This window comes from Schistocerca americana, chromosome X (genome assembly GCF_021461395.2).
Source record: "Schistocerca americana isolate TAMUIC-IGC-003095 chromosome X, iqSchAmer2.1, whole genome shotgun sequence".
NCBI classification, from domain to species: Eukaryota; Metazoa; Arthropoda; class Insecta; order Orthoptera; family Acrididae; genus Schistocerca; species Schistocerca americana.
The window spans coordinates 299,954,616-299,974,552 of record NC_060130.1 but is presented as its reverse complement, the minus strand read 5'-3'; positions in this window follow the sequence as shown (position 1 = coordinate 299,974,552).

The window sequence follows — 19,937 nt, the reverse complement described above, 5'->3', positions numbered from 1 at the left end:
AGCCCGCAAGGTCTCGTGATTTTCATGAACAATAGTTTGCAGTCCTTTTATGGCTGCTTCGTGATTCTGTAATGCATTTTCATGCCGCGAAAAAATAGGTTGAAAATGCTCACAAATTTGTGTTTTTACGTCATTACAAACTTTTTGACATTTCGATTCGATGTTACGTAACTCAGTAGTTAAATCTTCACGTGTTTGTTGAAGTGTTTCTTTAATTTGTTTCTGATTTCGTTCCATTTGTTGCTGTGACTGTTTTTGATTTTGTTCAAGCGTTGTGCCTAACTTTTGTAGCCTTTGTCCCACTTGTTGCATTAACTGTAATAACAATGCACTGGTGTCTGAAACATGTTCCTCAGTGCTATTCAGCAGTGCATTTGAACCGGCAATATTCGCATTTTGACAAGCAGAAAATGTGTCTTAACTTATTTGAGAAAACGGTGAGGACTAAAAACCTGAATCTGCAGTATTTGCAAGATTGTGTCCTGTCATTCCGGATTCCTGAGGCGAGCTGTTGTCGACCGATCGATCGATAATGCTTCCCTGTTCACTAATTGTTTCACTGTTGTAACGTTGTTGCATTAATTTGTGGTGTAAACGGTGCTGATGTTCAAGACCATAAAAGCGGGTTAAAAGCTGTGAGCTGTCTGGGGAAGTTAACCTTGCATTACTGAGCAACGGTTTCACCAGGTATCCAGTCTAGCTTACCAAATTCCCAACCAGACTAACATTAATTATAATCTTTTAATCGTCATACGACAACCGGTGATATATATACATATAAAAAGAGAATTTAAATAAAAAGAAATAAATCAGTTTATATTTGGAAATTTATTTTAACATTGATCATTGAAATTTCAGCATATTAAACTTGATTCATACTAAACTGGTGCCTTATTTAGGATTGTGAATATGTGAGTTTGTAATCTTACAGAACACATCAAATATGGAGCCAAGATTGGGAGACAGCATACAACACTGCATTCATAAAATAACACACGAAGAATGTTGAAACATATGCAAGAGGAAATTAACCACTACCAACCGATTCCATTTTCACCCAAAGAAGTTACGTTCGTAGCGCAATCCTGTCTGTCATGTAATTACCACACACCAGTATACTAAATTCATACTAACTCTCTGTGAAATCTTCCCGAAAAGAATAGCTGAGGGCTACTTTGATGATTACACCACATGCTTCACGTGGTCAACTTGGTTTACACAAAGAGTGTAACTCCACAATAATTTTGATAATTAAAATAAATTAGATCGAAAAGCAATTTACAAAAGAAAAACCTCGAACTGGTTACTAACGTCTTACTATTAACCTGATGGGTCAAACAATTGTATAAGCACGTGGTACTGGTCTCGAAATGTACACCCCACGTGGGTTGAACATAAAGAAAAGTTGCTATATTGGAAAATATTGTCAAGACGAGACGTTATAATCTAACGCACATTCGCATTTAAGACTGATGATCTTAGTTAGAGTTACTGATCAACACGTGGTTCCACTTTACTCACAAAGTAGTGACAAAGCAACTACCGGAATATATTCTGAACTTCACACTCGAATTACACTGCGTTGCAATTTAAGATAACATTAGATATTTTAGAGCTAAACCTGAAATAAAGGTGATTAAATTTTCAGTTAGGTTGAACTTAAGAAATCCATTGTCCTACGGACTTAGCAGACACGCGCTTAGCCGGAGATCTTACCACTTCAGACGCTCGCCGCGGACAGACTGACGTGGTCCCTTCCTGAGGGTGGCTCACAAATACAAACGGAAGTGGCCAGAGAGGCAGCTTCCTATACCAACATGACAAGGGACGGACAGGACCATACTAAGGATAGAAACGTCTTTGCTTTTAGAAAGCGTAGCTACCTGTTCCGACGTTGGTCCTACTGTTCTTTAGCAGACAGGCTTGTCTGCTACCATCCAGCATGCAACTAGAAATACATTTGCTCATTCATCCTCTCACACAGAAGGGAAGGGGGATGACAGTATCTTATCATATACAGTATATAAAAGAAAGCGGATGTAGGTTCCATATGAGACTGTGTGACATGAATTACATATAAACTGTGTTTTAAAGTGTAGTAGTGTGACAGATCGTTCTTGTTTATGTGTAAAAGTAACACGTTTCACTGCTCAGTCTCCTCCCAGATAGTCAGAAACGCCACAGTAAATTTAGAAGAGGAATTTATGCCGCAAATGACAACAGATTTAAGAAATTAACATGAAAGGAATCCAACAGAGACCTTTCACAGTTTACACCATTATTTGCAGCCCGCTCCATTTCCCTATGCACAATTACCAAATTATTACTTTGAACATTAGTTAATTCATTACTCAGTGGCGCTAACGCATTGCTTTCGTCTTCACTGTCATTTCTCAGTTTACTTTGGAGCCTAGTATTACGTTTTTCACACGCCATTATTGTCGCAGTATTTCACACGATAACACAGAAAAGCACAATTTGAAGGGCAAAACAAAAATCACATTAACATAGCACTGAAAATAATATCACGTTAATCGCTAGTGCAGCTGTCAAATACTTGGTGCAAATCTGCATGCATGCCACAACTGTTTTACTGTACAACAATGAAAAACTACAACTACAAAGGAAATTCTCTCTATAATTATGCGCTAGCAATAAACAAAAGCTACACTAATTACACAAACTACAAGAAAAAATAAGAAGATTCCAGTGAGGTATCCTCGGCTAAGGGTCGACATATGAAACGTCCCCTTAGAAAAATTTATGAATGATTGTGCTGATAAACCTCTTACATTATTTGATCTTCAAACAGCTGAGCAGAACTGAACGTACTCAGACATTTCTCTCTTTACTTATTGTGATCAACACTAAACTGACACACAATATTTTTAGCGCAACGCAATCTGACTTTCCATAATCCCTACAAAAGAATGGCCCTGACTAACAATAACCTATACCTTTCACAAATCACTTACCTCACAAAAATCTTCGTTGCTCAAGCTACTGCAATACAGCGAGCGCCACTACTGCCAGCTAAATAAAAGATTCTAAATACTGAAGGCACTAACTACTGATAGGCATAGTTAGCAAATGAAAGATTTTGATAGAGAACAAACAATGTATTTACCTTAATAGTGTTCAAAATTCATAATATATGTATCAGTTCATGACATCCAGTCTTACAAATTTGCTGTCTCTGATGGACACACGTCCAGATCATCCGCTCTCAAAACTCCGCCATCTCACTCCCCACATCCACCGCTGCTGGCGGCTCTCCTACAACTGCGCAACGCTACGCGCTGTTCACATCCAACTGCCCAACACTATAACAGCGAATATTACAACAATGCTAACCAGCCACAGACTGCACACAGCACAGCCAGTGATTTTCATACAGAGCGCTACGTGGCGTTACCAACATAAAAACCTAAACAGCCTACTTACAATGTTCCCACGAATCTACCAACCAACTGCAGATCTTGTACCAACGTTCTCAATTCTGGGCACGGGTTATAACGTGGGAACTGAACCTTCGGTGGCAGCACACAACTGAAGTCGCCGCTGAGGATGTAATGAGCGTGCCGTCCTAGAAAGAGCGGGACTATTTCTTCCACGAGGAAGTGAGACCGTTCTCTTCGTTTGTCCGTGCCTGACGGCACGTAGATGTTGATAAGCCGCACTCCAAGTACAGTCACAGCATTCCGCGTGTCGATGGTAAGTAAGTAGTTAGGTGACATCCCCCGCTATGATGCCTTGCTATGTCACTACCTTTTTCTGAATCTGGTGACATCAGGTTATTGTAACTATAGAGAAACGGGAATTTGTCGCCGTATACTTCCTCTAAAAGAGCGGCACTTGTATCTGGGGCATGTAGCATATCTGCGAGTAAGATTGTGTTCATCCGTGATCGTATGGTATTAATATTAATGAGTGCGAGGCGGAACATTACGTCCTTTGCGTTGCGGGCGTGCATATTAGGCGCACGTTGTTCTCGGTGCGCCCCCTACGTCGGTGGCGTGAGTGATTCGACCATCCGTGAACTCTGTGTGAGGTGTTGCCTCAACCAAGATATCCGCTGTTGCAGGCAGCTGGATTTCCACACTGTCATCGGCCCAGTTCTGCCTAGACGACTCCTGCGGCCTGACCTTCTCAGCCCCTGCTGTTATGAAAGTCTTTCACTACTGTGCCGAGCTCTGGGGCTTCCTGGGGATCTGCCTGAAAGGTCTCGATGGTGGAAAGAAGGTCTTCTCATTCGGTGGCATATTATCTGTCATCGTCGGAGACAACAGCACTCTCTACTGTGGCGTTGTCATCGTGTGCCTGTTCTCCTTTATCTTCGGAGAAAGCAGTCGTCCAATGGTGTGCGACGTATTCTCTTTCGCCGTTTTGGTGACCTCTCTTTGCGGTGTCGTACATCCATCTCCATATCCGAATTCTGCCTGGAAGCCCCATGGTCTTGGAAGTCGGGGACAAAAGCGGCCATCGGTACCACCAGCCGACCGATTCCCGTACTCGTCTCGGTTCCTGCGAGTATCGTGACGAATACAGGGATTAGCGGTCACAAAGCAGTTGTTGCTTGGCTGAATAACGTAACACCTACAACCATCAAAAAGAAACGCAAAGTATATCTATTTAAAATAGCCGATAAAAATGCTCTTAACGCCTTTTTAAGAGACAGTCTTCACTCCTTCCGATTTGATCATGTAAGCGTAAAAATTATGTGGAATGATTTCAAAGAGGTAGTATCGACGGCAATTGAGATATGTACACCACATAAATTAATAAGTGATGGTATTGATTCCCCATGGTACACAAAACGTGTCAGATCGCTGTTGCAGAAATAACGAGGAAAGCACGCAAAATTTGAAAGTACGCAAAATACCCAAGACTGGCAAAGTTTTGCAGAAGTTCGAAATATTGCGCGTACTTAAATGCGAGAACCTTTTAATAATTTCCACGACGAAACTCTGTCTCGGAATCTGGCAGAAAACCCAAAGAGATTCTGGTCATACATAAAGCACACACGCAATCAATACCTTCACTACGCGATAACAACGCTGAAGTCACTGATCACAGTGCCACTAAAGCAGAGTTATTAAACACGGTTCTCCGAAACTCCTTCACCAATAAAGACGAAGAAAATATTTATGAATTCCAATCAAGAACAACTGCCAAGATGAGAAACATAGAAGTAGATATCCTAGGTTTATCAAAGCAGCTTAAATCACTTAATAAAGGCAAGGCCTCCAGTCCGGATTGTATACCAGTCAGGTTCCTTTAAAAGTATGCTGATACAATAGCTCCATATTTTAGAGTTAAATACAACCGCTCGTTCACAGAGAGACCCGTACCTAAAGACTGGAAAATTGCTCAAGTCACAGCAATATCCAATAAGGGAAGTAGGAGTAATCCGCTGAATTACAGGCCCATATCACTAACGTCGATTTGCAGTAGTGTTTTGAGACATATACTGTGTTCGAACAATATAAGAACCTCGAAGAAAACGATTTATTGACACACAGTCAGAACGGATTTAGAATATATCGTTCTTGTGAAACACAACTAGCTCTTTGTACTCATGAAGTAATGAGTGCTATCGACAGGGAATGTCGAATTGATTCCACATTTTTAGATTTCTAGAAGGCTTTCGGCACCGTTCCTCACAAGCGCCTTCGAACCAAACTGCGTGCCTTTGGAATACCGCCTCAGTTGTACGACTGGATTCGTGATTTCCTGTCAGAAAGGTCACAGTTCGTAGTAACAGACGGAAAGTCATCGGGTAAAACAGACGTAATATCCGGCGTTCCCCAAGGAAGTGTTATAGGCCCTCTATTGTTCCTGATCTATATTAACGACATAGGAGACAATCTGAGTAGCTGTCTTAGATTGTTTGCAGATCATACTGTCATTTGCCGTCTTGTAAAGTCATCAGATAACCAAAACGAACTGCAAAACGATTCAGATAAGATATCTGTTTGGTGCGAAAAGTGGCAGTTGACCCTGAGTAAAGAAAAGTGTGAAGTAATTCACATGAGTACTAAAAGAAATCCGCTAAATTTCGATTACGCGATAAGTCACAAAAATCTGAAGGCTGTAAATTCAACTAAATGCTTACGCGTTACAATTACAAGTAACCTAAATTGGAACGATCACATAGATAATGTTGTGGGTAGAGCAAACCAAAGACTGCGATTCATTGGCAGAACACTTAGAAGGTGCAACAGGTCTACTAAAGAGACTGCTTACACCACGCTTGTCCGCCCTATTCTGGAGTATTTCTGTGCGGTGTGGGATCCTCATCAGGTGGGACTGACGGATGACACAGGAAAAGTTCAAAGAAGGGCAGGTCGTTTTGTATTATCGCGAAATAGGTGAGATAGTGTCACAGACATGATACGTGAATTGGAATGGCAATCATTAAAACAAAGGCGTTTTTCGTTGCAACGGAATCTTCTCATGAAATTTCAGTCACCAGTTTTCTTCTCCGATTGCGAAAAAATTCTTTTGGCGCCCACCTGCATAGGGAGAAATGATCATCACGATAAAATAAGAGAAATCAGGGCTCGCACAGAAAAATTTAAGTGCTCGTTTTTCCCGTGCGCCGTTCGAGAGTGGAACGATAGAGAGACAGCTTGAAGGTGGTTCACTGAACTCTCTGCGAAGCATTTTATTGTGAATAGCAGAGTAATCACGTAGATGTAGATGTAGACGTCGGACTTCGGTTGCAGCTGCTCAGTGGGGCGTTCCTCGCTTAACATCTTGGACGCATTGTCATCCACCTGTTTCATCTGTTCCATGGGGTCGTACGTCATTTGGTACTGTGGAACATGCAACGGGGACTCTTTTCGAAAGGCGGCAACATACAAAAAAGGCATGGATGCTGTCGTGGGTCAACCATGTGCCTATAACCTGTAGTCATACATCCATTATGTATATTGGCGTACAGGCGAGACATTTTACTGCAAAGTAGCATGCCCAATGTATTTATTGTACCGGGTGATCAAAAAGTCAGTATAAATTTGAAAACTGAATAAATCACGGAGTAATGTAGATAGAGGGGTGCAAATTGACGCACATGATTGGAATGACCTGGGGTTTTATTAGAACCAAAAAAATACACAAGTTCACAAATTGTCCGACAGATGGCGCTTCATCTGATCAGAACAGCAATAATTAGCATAACAAAGTTAGACAAAGCAAATATTATGTTCTTTACAGGAAATGTTCAATATGTCCACCATCATTTCTCAACAAAAGCTGTAGTCGAGGAATAATGTTGTGAACAGCACTGTAAAGCATGTCCGGAGTTATGGTGAGGCATTGGCGTCGGATGTTGTCTTTCAGCATCCCTACAGATGTCGTTCGATCACAATACACTTGCGACTTCAGGTAACCCCAAAGCTAATAATCGCACGGACTGAGGTCTGCGGACCTGGGAGGCCAAGCATGAGGAAAGTGGCGGCTGAGCACACGATCATCACCAAACAACGCGCGCAAGAGATCTTTCATGCGTCTAGCAATTTTTTTGGGTTATAATAAAACCCCATGTCATTCCAAGCATGTGTGTCAATTTTTACCTCTCTATCTACATTATTCCGTGGTTTATTAAGTTTTCAAATTTATACTGACTTTTTATCACCTGGTATTTCATGATTGCTGTAGGCGCCGCAGAGACTGTTCCTATGGACGCGTCTGCATATCCACAGGAACATTTCATTATAATTCAAATTAACACAGGCACTGCAATATGGTATTTATCCGCCGACACTGGCCAAGCGACTTTCAAGTAAAACGTCTCCTTGTACGGGAAAACACCTAATGAATGTACGAGTACAGGTAGAAGAGACATAATTGGCGACATATGGAAGATTTGGTCTGTCCGTGTGTCGTGCTGGCATAGCCCAATGGTAAGGCGACCGCTCGCGGTAAGTGGGAAATTCGGGTTCGGGACCCCGTCCTGCATATTTTTCACTGTCGTCATATGATTCTTTAATGTATTTCATAACGGCTGTAGTCACCGCAGTGCCTGTTCCTTTGGAAATACGTGCTTGTCCAAAAGGTTGTTGCATCGGAGTTCGGAATACACAGGCTCTGCAGTATCGTAAAATGTGTGTCTTTTAGTTGTGCCTGTCTACAATTTGACGTGTCATTTGTACGGTAAGTAGCAGTCTATCTTTACCTTATATTGTTGATATTCCAACCTGGTGTTACCGCTATTGCTTTTTAAACCCAGTTGTATTCGATAAATTAGTTTGTTGCGTGTTCTATTATTGATCTGTATCGGAATTCACTATGGCACAGAATATTTAACGGGGCAAAGAAGGAACAGATACTCTTTATTCCCTGAGCGGTAATGTGTTGCTTAATTTCACAAGTTTCTCCTGTTGCTACTGCATTGGTTTACAAAAGAAAAGCGCGGCACACACAGACACACACACACACACACACACACACACACACACACACACACACAAACAAACACAATCCGTTTGTTGCGTCGTTTCTGTATTTTATTTATTGATGGAGGTAAATACAGCTGGATGAATAAATAGCAAAGTGTTAAGGCGGGTCCACAGTGAGCGCGCCGTGCCGCGCCGCGTCGCGCAATTTTCCGGAAGTTGTCGGTACATCAAAGGTTCAAATGGCTCTGAACACAATGGGACTTAACTTCCGAGGTCATCGGTCCCCTAGAACGTAGAACTACTTAAATCTAACCAACCTAAAGACATCACACACATCCATGCCCGAGGCAGGATTCGAACCTGCGACCGTAGTGGTCGCGCGGTTCCAGACTGTAGCGCCTAGAACCGCTCGGCCACCCCGGTCGGCCCTGTTGTCGGTACATCAAAGGAAGTGGCGCGTTTGCACGCGCTCAGTTTAGACGGGGCTTCGGCTGGCGGGCGCAGTAGTTTACTGTGTGCGTGAATTCGCGTTGGAGGCAGGAGGTGTCCTCGTTGTGGAGTGGGACCGGAAACAAACTGAAAACCTCATAGATCTGTATAGACAAAGGCGGGAACTGTGGGACCCAAAAGACAATAATTATCACATAAAAACAAAAACAAAAAAAAGGATGCTTGGCAGTGGGTCGCGAGTGGCGTCTGTGGAATCGACGAAGCAAAAAACAGGATGACCTCTTTGTTGTCTTCGTACAGAAAGGAGAAAATGAAAATGAAGAAGTCGACGGGCACTGGAAAAGGTAACTATTCAAAATGGCTTTGAGCACTATGGGACTTAACATCTATGGTCATCAGTCCCCTAGAACTTAGAACTACTTAAACCTAACTAACCTAAGGACAGCACACAACACCCAGCCATCACGAGGCAGAGAAAATCCCTGACGCCGCCGGGAATCGAACCCGGGAACCCGGGCGTGGGAAGGGAGAACGCTACCGCACGACCAAGAGATGCGGGCAGGTAACTATTCATAAACAATGTTTGTAAAAGTACAGTTTTCCATTTACATTTATTATAACATCGTTCTATTGTTTCAGGGCTGGCAGACACTTACAGTAGTAACTGGTTTGCTTTACCATTATTTGAATTCCTGAAGGAACGAGACACTCCCACTGGTACCATAAACACAGAAAATGTAAGTACATGTAATATAACAATTATCTATAATATAGTCAGATTCTATTATCACTTTAACACACTATTTACTTAGGCCAAAATGTGATCTTGACAACGGTGTAGTGATAACAAGCACGTATATGCATTCATGCTGCCTCATCTTGCCAAGATATACGTCCATTTTCGACAAAATAGTCGGCCATCTCTTCGCGAACAGCTAGGGCATTTGACGAACTTTTTCTTGGCAGTGCCTTTAAATGGCATAATGATATTGGTTGTGCTTCCCGTTTCCATGTTCCTTCCACCAAAGTACCATCTGGTAGCTCACTATCCGCTGTGCCGTCTGGAGCGTACAAACTGCAACATTTCTTGCTCTGTCTCAAATACACTCCTGGAAATTGAAATAAGAACACCGTGAATTCATTGTCCCAGGAAGAGGAAACTTTATTGACACATTCCTGGGGTCAGATACATCACATGATCACACTGACAGAACCACAGGCACATAGACACAGGCAACAGAGCATGTACAATGTCGGCACTAGTACAGTGTATATCCACCTTTCGCAGCAATGCAGGCTGCTATTCTCCCATGGGGACGAACGTAGAGATGCTGGATGTAGTCCTGTGGAACGGCTTGCCATGCCATTTCCACCTGGCGCCTCAGTTGGACCAGCGTTCGTGCTGGACGTGCAGACCGCGTGAGACGACGCTTCATCCAGTCCCAAACATGCTCAATGGGGGACAGATCCGGAGATCTTGCTGGCCAGGGTAGTTGACTTACACCTTCTAGAGCACGTTGGGTGGCACGGGATACATGCGGACGTGCATTGTCCTGTTGGAACAGCAAGTTCCCTTGCCGGTCTAGGAATGGTAGAACGATGGGTTCGATGACGGTTTGGATGTACCGTGCACTATTCAGTGTCCCCTCGACGATCACCAGTGGTGTACGGCCAGTGTAGGAGATCGCTCCCCACACCATGATGCCGGGTGTTGGCCCTGTGTGCCTCAGTCGTATGCAGTCCTGATTGTGGCGCTCACCTGCACGGCGCCAAACACGCATACGACCATCATTGGCACCAAGGCAGAAGCGACTCTCATCGCTGAAGACGACACGTCTCCATTCGTCCCTCCATTCACGCCTGTCGCGACACCACTGGAGGCGGGCTGCACGATGTTGGGGCGTGAGCGGAAGACGGCCTAACGGTGTGCGGGACCGTAGCCCAGCTTCATGGAGACGGTTGCGAATGGTCCTCGCCGATACCCCAGGAGCAACAGTGTCCCTAATTTGCTGGGAAGTGGCGGTGCGGTCCCCTACGGCACTGCGTAGGATCCTACGGTCTTGGCGTGCATCCGTGCGTCGCTGCGGTCCGGTCCCAGGTCGACGGGCACGTGCACCTTCCGCCGACCACTGGCGACAACATCGATGTACTGTGGAGACCTCACGCCCCACGTGTTGAGCAATTCGGCGGTACGTCCACCCGGCCTCCCGCATGCCCACTATACGCCCTCGCTCAAAGTCCGTCAACTGCACATACGGTTCACGTCCACGCTGTCGCGGCATGCTACCAGTGTTAAAGACTGCGATGGAGGTCCGTATGCCACGGCAAACTGGCTGACACTGACGGCGGCGGTGCACAAATGCTGCGCAGCTAGCACCATTCGACGGCCAACACCGCGGTTCCTGGTGTGTCCGCTGTGCCGTGCGTGTGATCATTGCTTGTACAGCCCTCTCGCAGTGTCCGGAGCAAGTATGGTGGGTCTGACACACCGGTGTCAATGTGTTCTTTTTTTCATTTCCAGGAGTGTAATTATGCAAGTAAGTAGTTGTCAGAACAATAACACTGGCTTTTTCTGGGTCCATAAGCATTGGTTTCCTCAAGACCCTAGAAACGGATGTTAGGATTCCAAAACAATTTTCGACAACTCGACGGCTCTTGAAAGTCTATAGTTGAATGTTCTCTCTTTTGTACCTTTCTCATAGACGCCTGCGTAAGGTTTCATCACATTCTCGTGCAAATAAAATGCTTTGTCGGCCAATATAACATATGGTGTCATCCGTTCACGTCCAGGAAGAGGTTCAGGTCGAAGTATATTAAGGGAGTTGTCTTGCAATTTCTTCCACAATTTACTGTTTCTGAATATTCCACCATCAGGTATACGACCCTGTGAACCCACATCAGCATACAAGAAATGGTTCTAGGCGCTACAGTCTGGAACCGCGCGACCGCTACGGTCGCAGGTTCGAATCCTGCCTCGGGCATGAATGTGCGTGATGTTCTTAGGTTAATTAGGTTTAAGTAGTTCTATGTTCTAGGGGACTGATGACCTCAGATGTTATGACCCATGGTGCTCAGAGTCATTTTGAACCAAGAAATGGTAGTTTGTATCCACCAGAGCAAACAACACAATGCTAGAAAAGTTGTTGTAGTTATAATACTCGCTGCCGGTGTTTATTGGTGCCTGTAACATTATGTGTTTACCGTCCATAGCAGCCAGGCAATGACAGAAGTTCCATGTTTTATCAAATTCCTCCGACCATCGTTTCCATTCTTCTGTAGTACTCGGCAACTGAAAAGAAACGGTTTCAAAGAAGTTACAACATACGTTTTTTTAAAATTGAAGAATTGAAACATGTCATTGTTACACAATCGTGTCAAGTGCGGTGTACAATGGGGCAGTGCTAGAATGAAAGCTTGCGATAACAGAAAAATTTCTCTTGTGAGGGGCCCACATGAAGGAAATCATGATGCCATTGACTGTTGACAAATATTTATTATGATGTCACAACTGCAGTTTCGACCTTTAAGCCATTGTCACACATTTTTCAGTGAATTTTAATTCCATATACGGAATTAATACAGCAAAATTTTATGCTCAGAACAAGTGTATGCCTGTTACCATGATATACATTAACATATTTCGAAATTCAACTTGACAATGGCTTAAGGTCGAAACTGCAGTCATGATATTATAATAAAATCTGTTAACAGTCAATGGCATCACGATTGCCGTCAGAAAACATCGGATACCAATCCATCTACTATTGTTCACAAATGAAACCGTACTTGTCACACTAGTCCTAGTGCGAATTCCGAATTCTCTGAGACATATAGTTGTTTATTTCACTTGGCTTTCGTCCTCGAGTTATGGTAGTTCTAGAATCGATTTAGCCATATAAGACAATTAAACAAAATTAAATTACTTGGTACTGTACCATAATGAAATGTCAAAATTAACAATATAGCCTACTGTTTAATTTCAGAGTTCTGGAGATGAAGAATGACTACACGATTCTACGCTAAATGTCGTAGAAGAGGCATTACATGTAAGTGACAGTTCTCATGAGAGCCTTGGCGAGTCAGCGCCATCAAACAAAGATGAAGAAATGACGTGCAAGGGAAAGCTAAGAAGAAAGTAGAAAGAAGATCTGATGCTGATGAAGGCTTATGGCATTTTGGAAAGTGTGGGAAATGTACGTCCTGACGAGTGTTCTACACTCCTGGAAATGGAAAAAAGAACACATTGACACCGGTGTGTCAGACCCACCATACTTGCTCCGGACACTGCGAGAGGGCTGTACAAGCAATGATCACACGCACGGCACAGCGGACACACCAGGAACCGCGGTGTTGGCCGTCGAATGGCGCTAGCTGCGCAGCATTTGTTCACCGCCGCCGTCAGTGTCAGCCAGTTTGCCGTGGCATACGGACCTCCATCGCAGTCTTTAACGCTAGTAGCGTTCCGCGACAGCGTGGACGTGAACCGTATGTGCAGTTGACGGACTTTGAGCGAGGGCGTATAGTGGGCATGCGGGAGGCCGGGTGGACGTACCGCCGAATTGCTCAACACGTGGGGCGTGAGGTCTCCACAGTACATCGATGTTGTCGCCAGTGGTCGGCGGAAGGTGCACGTGCCCGTCGACCTGGGACCGGATCGCAGCGACGCACGGATGCACGCCAAGACCGTAGGATCCTACGCAGTGCCGTAGGGGACCGCACCGCCACTTCCCAGCAAATTAGGGACACTGTTGCTCCTGGGGTATCGGCGAGGACCATTCGCAACCGTCTCCATGAAGCTGGGCTACGGTCCCGCACACCGTTAGGCCGTCTTCCGCTCACGCCCCAACATCGTGCAGCCCGCCTCCAGTGGTGTCGCAACAGGCGTGAATGGAGGGACGAATGGAGACGTGTCGTCTTCAGCGATGAGAGTCGCTTCTGCCTTGGTGCCAATGATGGTTGTATGCGTGTTTGGCGCCGTGCAGGTGAGCGCCACAATCAGGACTGCATACGACCGAGGCACACAGGGCCAACACCCGGCATCATGGTGTGGGGAGCGATCTCCTACACTGGCCGTACACCACTGGTGATCGTCGAGGGGACACTGAATAGTGCACGGTACATCCAAACCGTCATCGAACCCATCGTTCTACCATTCCTAGACCGGCATGCACAGACTGAACAATTTGATCTTCGATGCGGAGACTGATTTGCATTCACAGCGCCTCACATCAGATACTTCTCCTTCTGTCGTCCATTCTCCCCAATGCAGTCCTGTTTCCGAACCGCTCCTCTCCCCAATGCAGTCCTATTCCGCAATTTCTCCCTCGCGTCACTCCCAGCCACCTGTGCTCGTCGCACATCAAACAGTTGCTCCTAATCAACCGTGCAGTAGCAGTGAACCACATGATTCTATCTCGCTCCGTCAACACGATTCAGCTCTGCTCCAAGAACCTCCAACATATACTATTTTGCAGCCCTTTGTAAATACACTTGATTCCTAAGTGCATTCTGTTAAAAATAACTTGTTTCTACGATTTGAATAGCAACATTCCATTAGAACTACTGACGGCCTAGGGGGAGCCAGTCCTGACAAAACTCTACCATCTGGTGAGCAAGATGTATGAGACAGGCGAAATTCCCTCAGACTTCAAGAAGAATATAATAATTCCAATCCCAAAGAAACCAGGTGTTGACAGATGTGAAAATTACCGAACTATCAGTTTAATAAGTCACAGCTGCAAAATACTAATGCAAATTCTTTACAGACGAATGGAAAAACTGGTAGAAGCCGACCTCGGGGAAGATCAGTTTGGATTCTGTAGAAATGTTGGAACACGTGAGGCAATACTGACCCTACGACTTACCTTAGAAGAAAGATTAAGGAAAGGCAAACTTACGTTTCTAGCATTTGTAGACTTAGAGAAAGCTTTTGACAATGTTGACTGGAATAATCTCTTTCAAATTCTGAAGGTGGCAGAGGTAAAATACAGGGAGCGGAAGGCTATTTACAATTTGTACAGAAACCAGATGGCAGTTGTAAGAGTCGAGGGGCATGAAAGGGAAGCAATGGTTGGGAAGGGAGTGAGACAGGGTTGTAGCCTGTCCCCGATGTTATTCAATCTGTATATTGAGCAAGCAATAAAGGAAACAAAAGAAAAGTAAAGAAAAGTATTAAAATCCATGGAGAGGAAATAAAAACTTTGAGGTTCGCAGATGACATTGTAATTCTGTCAGAGACAGCAAAGGACTTGGAAGAGCAGTTGAACGGAACGGACAGTGTCTTGAAAGTAGGGTATAAGGTGAACATCAACAAAAGCAAAACGAGGATAATGGAATGTAGTCGAATTAAGTCGGGTGATGTTGAGGGAATTAGATTAGGAAATGCGACCCTTTAAGTAGTTAAGGAGTTTTGCTATTTGGGGAGCAAAATAACTGATGATGGTCGAAGTAGAGAGGATATAAAATGTAGACTGGCAATGGCAAGGAAAGCGTTTCTGAAGAAGAAAAATTTGTTAACATCGAGTATTGATTTAAGTGTCAGGAAGTCGTTTCTGAAAGTATTTGTATGGAGTGTAGCCATGTATGGAAGTGAAACATGGACGATAAATAGTTTAGACAAGAAGAGAATAGAAGCTTTCTAAATGTGGTGCTACAGAATAATGTTGAAGATTAGATGGGTAGATCACATAACTATTGAGGAGGTATTGAATAGAATTGGGGAGAAGAGGAGTTTGTGGCACAACTTGACTAGAAGAAGGGATCGGTTGGTAGGACATGTTCTGAGGCATCAAGGAATCACCAATTTAGTACTGGAGGGCAGCGTGGAGGGTAAAAATCGTAGAGGGGGACCAAGAGATGAATACACTAAGCAGATTCAGAAGGATTTAGGCTGCAGTAGGTACTGGGAGATGAAGAAGCTTGCACAGGATAGAGTAGCATGGAGAGCTGCATCAAACCAGTTTTAATATTTTTTTAAATTTAAAAACCTCTCTCACACCGGCCTGATTTAGCTTCACTGATCAGGATAGTAGAAACATGCGTATATTAAGGGAATTTTCATTGACAAAGCAGGCTTATCACATTCACACAGTTCAATACTGTTCTATCCTGATTAAATTGAGCTTAACTTAAATTCCATAAGGCAGTGAAGCAATTTCGAAGTCTCGGTGCGACGAAAATTGTCAGTCGATCTCCTGGAAACATTTGTAATAATTATTAACTTTCGGTGATCACATGGGGAAGACCGGAGATCTGCTGGTAAGACCGTGTTAGCCTATTAATTTGAAGTAACTGGATATCTTGAGTATACAAAACGGCAGGTTCGTCCAGTGTAAATCAGACGTTCCCCACTGATCCCGTGCAACACAGCGTAGTAAGCAGACACTGTCAATAATAAACAGTTAAATAATACGCGAACACACTTACTTTAGTTTAGTTCATGTATTAAATTCCTTCTCATACAGAATCTCATCAAGATGGCGACTAGCCCAACAATACATACATATACATCCTTCTTTCACGACTAATCGGCATTAAGTCCCCTTTCTTTTCATAAGAGAAAACATAGATAGCAGAGAAGCTACTCCACGGAGTAAATGGACGCTCCAAGGAATAATTGGGCTTGAAACTACTTTGCATTGATAATCGGTAAGATAAGAAGAGATATTTCGAGATATGTACTGAGTTATATAATTTATAAAATTTCTGAAAATATCGCGGAGAGACCGCTGCAAGAGACATTACACAGTCTCAGGACTGAAGACCACAACAACAACAACAGTGGATATTTACGTACATACGCTTGTAAAGAATAACAAAACCGCAGTCAATAAATAATTGTTTGTAAAGAACTTCCTTTGATCCAATGCAAAAAAATGGCTCTGAGCACTATGGGACTTAACTACTGAGGTCATCAGTCCCCTAGAACTTAGAACTACTTAAATCTAACTAACCTAAGGACATCACACACATCCATGCCCGAGGCAGGATTCGAACCTGCGACCGTAGCGGTCACGCGGTTCCAAACTGACGCGCTTAGAACCGCACGGCCACACCGGCGGCTGATCCAATGCTATTAGCGTTCAACCTCTTTACCTTTTACACATTTGACCTCAGACGGGTAACAACTTGATGCAAATAACTTAACTACAAATTCTTTAAAAAGGGATGATTCCATTTAAAGACAATGAAGAATAATAAATTCTTACCTTTACAAAGGGTTTCAGTGCATTATTGAGAGCGGTGCAAACTTCTATGACAATCGTCGATATACTTTGTTTAGATATTTTGAACAAAAAAATGGTTCAAATGGCTCTGAGCACTATGGGACTCAACTTCTGAGGTCATTAGTCCCCTAGAACTTAGAACTAGTTAAACCTAACTAACCTAAGTACATCACACACATCCATGCCCGAGGCAAGATTCGAACCTGCGACCGTAGCGGTCTCGCGGTTCCAGACTGAAGCGCCTAGAACCGCACGGCCACTTTGGCCGGCTATTTTGAACAGATACATCAAACTTGTAAAGGAATCTCCGGTTGCCAGAAAGCGCAAAGTAATTACCAGTCTCTCTTTGCTAGATATAGCACTTCTACAATTTGTGTCCTTCTTCATTATGTCGGGTTCGATCACATTCAACAGATGTTCAAAGTCTTCGAAAGACATTCGATAAAAGTTTTCGAACTGTCCACTACTGCCTGCAAGCAGTTCACTAAAAAGATTATTTCCACCGTACTCTTTAACACTGGAGTTACCCAATGACGACGATTCTTCCTCTTCTCCTTTAACTGATGGTACAGCACAATGAATGCGGCACTCACAGTCTCGGCTCGCTCCATCTTCAGACCATGCGCGCGCTCCTCGGAGCGGTGCGGCGGGGCGCGGACGGCGCGGCGCGGGCTGCAGCAGCGCGGCGCGGCGCGGCGTGGCGCGCTCAGCGTGGTCCCGCCTTTAAATATTATGTGGTCATGTGACGCATCATCGTATTCGTATCTACTGCATCTTCAGGGTGTCTAGTTGCATAGTTCCACGTCAAGGATTCAAAGAAATGAACAATAAATGATATCAAAGTATCTTCGAACACTAACCGTATAATATCACACTAATCATAATATTTTTGGGGTTGGTTTCCTAGTTATTTATTAGTATTTCCGTTGGTGGCACTTCCTCGTCAGATTCAGTGTTAACACGCTTGCAATTAATTAATTTCTAACGACGATTTTCCGACGCCTATAGAACAATTAGCTAGCAGCGGGGCAGGGCAGCAGCTAAGCTCAGGAGGTGGCGTGGCGCCAGGAGTCATCGCCGCTCTGCTGATCTGGCCGCGATGGGGCAGCCCCTGCCGTCCCTTCGCCCTCGTTTCCTTGCTTCTGTATTTATTTGACTGACTAGTAATTAATAATAATGCATCCGCAAAACGTCTTTATTCCGAAATATTTCCTGTAACCGCTATTAAAGGATGATGATGATGACGATTTAAGGTGAAGAGCGCTAAACAGCAAGGTCATCAGCGCCCTTGCAGTAATGTTAGACCGAAGGTGATTTTCGCAGCCTATGGAGGAAAATCAAGAAACTGGAAAACTACGTGTGATCCCGCCACAGGCAATGTAAAGCAGCCCCAAGAAGGTGACGCTCAGAAGAGCCCGTAACAAAACCCCAGCGTGACACAACGGGAGCTATTAAAGGAGTATTTAAAGGAGTATTGCGAGTAATTCAGTGGTTTTCTTACGCACAATACATAAATAAATACGGCTCAAGTAAAATCGTACATCGAATAAACAAAGCAAAAAAGGGCAGCTGCAGGCGGAGTTAAATAATTTAAATAAAATTTATAATTTTTATCTACAATAAAGACTGAAATTATCAACAACATTAAAGAAAGAAGATATCAACTTTCCTCCTGAAACGTTTGTGTTTTACATTAATTTCAAACAGAAGCAATGAGTCACTACAGAGCTCTTTAAAACGATACTTTCAGTATAACGATAAGTACTTGCAGCTCATCTGGGATGTCACTGAACCACGAGAATGCTAAAGGACATTCGCCTCATCGCTTCTATCGATAACTAGTCTAGTTACTGACAGCTCTTCTGGCTCCCTTAGTTCATTTACAGGATGTGAGATGACGTAGAACAGTTGTTTTAAAGTGAACATGCTTCAGCTCACTGTGTTCTCCCTAACAATAACAGTGTCTGTGTATGTCAATTGGTGACTCTGAGTCTTCTTCATTTATTTTATTTAGCTGAAAATAATTATTTTTTGTAAATATAAAGCCTTCACAACTTTGAAAAATTCAAGTGGAGGGAGCCTTTTGGAATATTTATTTTAGAATAAATTGCGATTCGTTCATTTTACTGCTTACACTTATTTTAATTTATATCGGGTGTCTATTCTAAGAACCATAAGGCGCATTTTCTCTGGTAATTGGGCAGATATTTGCAATTCCGTTTTTGAAACGTGTAGCTGGTGTCAGTCCAAACGAATAGCAACCGAGCGAGGTGACGCGGTGGTTATCACACTGGACTCGCAGTCGGGAGGACGACGGTTCAATCCCGCGTCCGGCCATCCTGATTTAGGTTTTCTGTGATTTCCCTGAATCGCTTCAGGCGAACGCCGGGATGGTTCCTTTGAAAGGGCACGGCCGACTTCCTTCCCCGTCCTTCCCTAATCCGATGAGACCGGTGACCTCGCAGTTTGGTCTCCTCCCCCCAAATCAACCAACCAATCAAACGAATAGTGCTCATCACATGTTTCGTGGATGTCCAGCGCCGACGGAATGGGCTGGTTCGTTTCCGTTTCGAACAAAATGATCTTTGAATCGGAATTTTACGTACTCATTCGATAGAGCGCTGTCAGATGAGTCTTGTGCGATATTCGTTTTACCTATATGTGATAACAGGAACTGTAAAATAGAAATAGGTGGTATTCCAGCAACAACTGAGCAGCAATGGACACGTAAAATTTCACTTTAAAGATTATTTTGCTTGTTAACGGGAAACAAACCGACGCTTTCCATCGGCATGAGCGTCGCACGAAAGACACGATGAGCAGCATTTGTTTGGGCTGACTCCAGTTTCACGTTTCCAAA